This window comes from Sinocyclocheilus rhinocerous, unplaced genomic scaffold (genome assembly GCF_001515625.1).
Source record: "Sinocyclocheilus rhinocerous isolate Xijiao unplaced genomic scaffold, SAMN03320098_v1.1 scaffold619, whole genome shotgun sequence".
Classification (NCBI taxonomy): domain Eukaryota; kingdom Metazoa; phylum Chordata; class Actinopteri; order Cypriniformes; family Cyprinidae; genus Sinocyclocheilus; species Sinocyclocheilus rhinocerous.
Window position 1 is genome coordinate 359660 of NW_015636051.1, and position 5438 is coordinate 365097.

Consider the following 5438-nt stretch of genomic DNA (forward strand, 5'->3'; position numbering starts at 1 on the left):
TAGAGGATCACTTTTCTTTGAGTACGACTTGTTGCATTTTCTGCATCTGAGGGCTTGCCATTCAGACACCGTGGTCTTTGAAAACTACACTGCAGGGTCTGTGAAAGGAAAACAAAAATAATCAGTGGTTTTGAGTGGTGTTTTTGAACATCATATGCATTATAATTAGCATAGATATGCATTAGAATTTCTTTGGGTCTTGTTTGCACCTGGTCACTTCATTTTTTCACATCAAATTTTCTCTGGTGTAAACAGGCCCTTTGACTGTTCTCAGTTTACCTTTCAAAGCTTGAACTAAATCTTCATCAAGCTTGACACGAGAGTCCTTTTTATCTTCTTGTCTGTCGTCACCATACAATACTTTGTTACATTGAAAATAAGGTTAGAAGAGGCCCAACATCTCTACAACAGAAGTGCTGAATCCAAAGTTAGCATGACTCTCAGAGCCCCAATATTCACTTTATTAGGAAATATGTCAGCCAGAATTAAACCTGTGAGATTCATTGATATGAGATTAAAACATGCTTACCACTCTCTTAATCTGATTTCAATTTGTCTTCTATTGCAACAGCAGCTGATTTGAAAACATCAAACTTTAACTCTTTATTTTGGAAGTGCTCTTTAAGATATGCCTGCAAATGGCTAAACCAAACAAAGAAACAGGACATTTCAAATGTCACAATCGTTGTCTTCAAGTAGAGGATCACTTTTCTTTGAGTACGACTTGTTGCATTTTCTGCATCTGAGGGCTTGCCATTCAGACACTGTGGTCTTTGAAAACTACACTGCAGGGTCTGTGAAAGGAAAACAAAAATAATCAGTGGTTTTGAGTGGTGTTTTTGAACATCATATGCATTATAATTAGCATAGATATGCATTAGAATTTCTTTGGGTCTTGTTTGCACCTGGTCACTTCATTTTTTCACATCAAATTTTCTCTGGTGTAAACAGGCCCTTTGACTGTTCTCAGTTTACCTTTCAAAGCTTGAACTAAATCTTCATCAAGCTTGACACGAGAGTCCTTTTTATCTTCTTGTCTGTCGTCACCATACAATACTTTGTTACATTGAAAATAAGGTTAGAAGAGGCCCAACATCTCTACAACAGAAGTGCTGAATCCAAAGTTAGCATGACTCTCAGAGCCCCAATATTCACTTTATTAGGAAATATGTCAGCCAGAATTAAACCTGTGAGATTCATTGATATGAGATTAAAACATGCTTACCACTCTCTTAATCTGATTTCAATTTGTCTTCTATTGCAACAGCAGCTGATTTGAAAACATCAAACTTTAACTTAATATTTCACAATGAAATACTCATTTATATTTAACATTTCCTTCATTACAATTGTTACAATTACAAATAGTTGAGGAAAAAAACACACAACTTCATTTTAATAAAAAAAAAAGCTTGTTAATTGTATACATGCTATAACGACAAATTATTCTTTCTGCCAATACATTGGACAATGTTTTTATAGTTGTTATGACAGACAAAATGCCACTACCTATACTTTAAGCAGTACTTCTTTTTCACCTGGGTTGATTTAAGAGTTGATTCTTTTTTTTCTGCATGATTTGACTTGTCTGAGCATTTGCCCACCATTTAAGGATAACAAATCTACTTGAAGGCCCCATGCAGTCCTTGATGAGTGATGTTAATCAATAGTTTCAGAGGAGTGAAGGTAAAGACACTCTTCTGGAGCTATACAGTAGATTACTGCCTCCAACAACTTTAGCTGGCACTGGTGGCTGAACCAAGCCTCTTCTTCAACTTGTAATACTGACACGTCGATCCACCCCTTCCCTTGTGGTCCAACCCATTTGTCCTGGTATAATCCATTACAGTTCAGACAGTATTGACAATACCTCACTCCTTCTGCCTTTCCTGTTCTTTGGGGCCTTACAGTTCTACCAAAAGACTCAGAACAGGCACTCTGAAACACATTTACCTCCCTAATATGTCTCTAAATGTACCATGATTGATTTATACTGGATCATTCTTGTGTCAGGGCACATCTGAAAGACCCTATAATGAGAGACGTACATCCCTCCACAGCTGCAACTCAATCACAAGTGATAAACGAGAGACATGCCAAGGGATGTGTGACAAGTATTGTGAAAAGGAACTGAGTGGGATGGAAGTGCGAGAAAGAAACCTAATTTCTTTTCAAAGTGTGTTTTCCCTCCTGTCTTGCGGAGCTGGAATGAATGGGTCGGTCAGTCACTCCAGGTAGTGTTTGTGAGAGCTTAAGGCACTTTAACTTAATATTTCACAATGAAATACTCATTTATATTTAACATTTCCTTCATTACAATTGTTACAATTACAAATAGTTGAGGAAAAAAACACACAACTTCATTTTAATAAAAAAAAAAGCTTGTTAATTGTATACATGCTATAACGACAAATTATTCTTTCTGCCAATACATTGGACAATGTTTTTATAGTTGTTATGACAGACAAAATGCCACTACCTATACTTTAAGCAACCATATACGCGAACAATATATTTATTTTAAGTATGCTTATTACTAAGGCTTATAATTATTTTGCTTATTACTAAGGCTTATAACTATATTTATAATATAAGTTGGTACAATGTAAGAATACATTTGCTTATTTTATAGCTATAATGTATTTATGTGTGAGTGAATTACTATACTTTATGAAATATATTAAAATGTTAAAAATGTTTTTTTTTTTCAGATATCTTCCTTTTGAAAAGCAGGCTGAAGCACATGATCATTACATATATATTTAAAATATATTGCAGTTACTTTAAACCCACTAAAAGCTGAATCATTTTACTATGTTCTTACACAAAGTAAACATAAACTATACTTTAAGTAAGAGTAAAATAAGTATGTTTTCCGTAAATACACTAAAATGTCTTGTGTATGTATGCTTGTGTTTTAGCATATTTCTTAAAAGCACAACTAAGCATTTATTACCAAAGTACTTCTAGTATACTTTTTAAAAACACATTAAAATGCAATTCAATACATTTTAACACACTTCAAGAAAGCATGTTATGGGTACAATTGTACTATAAATATACTAGTATTTATAGTACTATAATTGCACTATATATATATATATATATATATATATATATATATATATATATATATATATATATATATATATATATATATATATATATAAAAATTATAAAAAAATTTTACAACTGGTCTAAAGTGACTATAGTTGAAGAAACACCCATTTATAAAAAGTGTTTTGTTCATTAAATGTAAGTCAAACAATGCATCTCTTCTCTTTCCCTGTATTCATCTGGCAGTTGATTATGAAGGTCTGGTGAAGAATCTTTCGGTACGACCCTGTCACAACATCCCCATACCTCAATTACAGACCATATCTTCCACTTAATCATGTTGAAATCTTTATTCTGTCCTTTTTTCTTTCTGCGTTTGAAGTGCAGAGAACCTGATCAGCCGATGAGGCCTTATCTGAAGGAGCACCTGCCCAAACGGCTTCACTTTGCCAGTAACATCCGTATAGAGAGAGCACATCTCTACATGCAGCCCGGCTGGCAAGCAGCACTGTGAGTTTGAGCTTTGGGACGCCACATCTGATGCTTGTCGTGTCAAAATGAGTGCTCAAAAAGATAAAATTGGTCTAAATTTAGGATTTAGAGAAAGAAACCTAATTTCTTTTCAAAGTGTGTTTTCCCTCCTGTCTTGCGGAGCTGGAATGAATGGGTCGGTCAGTCACTCCAGGTAGTGTTTGTGAGAGCTTAAGGCTACACAGAAATCGGTTTCTTACCTGGTGTTGGTGAGCTGTGAATTGAGAGAACAAGGAGTCTTCCCTGCGGAGAGCGCAACTGTGACCCGTACTGACCTGTTTTTTTAATTCCCTTTTCTTACAGATTAATTAAACAAACAAATGCATGTTTGGTTCACAGGAAGCAGATTCAAACTGTGCCCAAGTTAATGGCAAATTGCCCAGGGTTTTGTATTGGCTCCATCAGACTGACATATCGATTTCTGCAGATGACTTCATCCAGGGATCAACAGTAACCGGTGTCTTAGAGTGCTCTTTCACTGTACTCAGCGCCATCGTAATGTTGATCAATAATAAAAATGATATGCACTTAGATTGATGTTGTGTAATGCAACAATTAGACAGAACAATCCCCATTACCAGATGCTCTGAATCTCTGAAATGCAAACATAAACAAGTGCTCCTAAACGGCTTGGCTGTCTTTTCTGATTGCTTTGAGAATAAGTGGAAATTACACTCATGAATTTTCAGCTTAATCATTTATGAAAGTGTCAAGAGTCATTTGATGAAAAAATGGCAAAACTGCTAGAACACTCCCTCTCTGAACATGCAACTAAACCTAATGAATATTTAATGCAAACCAAAATGTATGGCAAAATAAAAATTTATTATTTTTTAATTTTATTTATTTATTTTTTTTTGTCAGCTAAACACCTCTGACCTGAATCAGAGGCTGCCAACTTTAATAAGTCTCGTGCTCCCAAATGGGTGTTGCTACTGATGGATATCCTATAATATTTTTGAGAAAAAATATTTTTGTAATGGAGCACTATGCCAATGTCAGACTTTTGGACCCGTTTTGCCCCCGTAGTTCTTCCTGTGTTTCCTTATTTGGTATGTTTCCTGTTCTTGTTTAGTTTGATTACTTTATGATTCCATGCACCCATGTTCCCCTGATTGCCCTGTGTTTATAAGCCCCAGTCTGTTCAGTTTGGTTTTGTCGGGTCTACTCGTTGTGAACGTAGTGCTTATAAATAGTTAGTTAGGTAGTTGTTAAGTTTAGGTATTGAGTAGGATTAGGGATGTAGAATATGGCCATTTTCAAACATTAAAACATCAAGCTTTTATGCAATACACGCTTTTATGTGGTTTACCAGCAAATTAGTACTCTGTGAGTTTCAGAGCGAAGCGCGGCAGGCAGTACTGTCTTTATTTTCATTTGTGCAGTTCATGATACAGTGTTTGTGTGTCTCAGAGCAGCTCAGTTCACACTACCAAGCCACGTGCTCCATAACATAGACTGCATGCTTGTAAATGTGCCATGCTTCAGTTTGAAACCTGCAGAACATATATTTATTTAATTAAATGTGTTGATCACACAAAGCCATATCGTGATATTAATTTATTTCAATTTATTGTGTATCCCGTATAAATGCGCTACAATTATCAAACAATTATTACAAATATTACAATTATTAGGCAAGCAAACTGGACGTTATTACGAGTTACTGATGCCATTGTAGAAATGCACTCTTTTCAGAAATCCATGATTCATTATTCCACAAGGAAGAGTGTATCGGGGATTAACTGAGATGAAGTGAATGGTATTCACCATGGTCATGTGATTTCAACATGGCCGACCCACTCCATGCAAAAACAAAACAACTTTTATTAGGCAACTGATATGATCTA

At 35.2% G+C, this 5438-nt stretch overlaps 1 long non-coding RNA gene across 1 annotated transcript in view; it reads right to left on the reverse strand.

Moving 5' to 3' along the window:
* LOC107747641 (uncharacterized) overlaps positions 1–2823 on the reverse strand; it is a 12331-nt gene extending 9508 nt beyond the window's left edge. Inside the window, exon 1 of the long non-coding RNA XR_001640825.1 lies at positions 2814–2823. This is a non-coding gene — a long non-coding RNA (uncharacterized LOC107747641). The remainder of the gene's footprint in view (positions 1–2813) is intronic.
* Positions 2824–5438: the final 2615 nt, after the last annotated feature.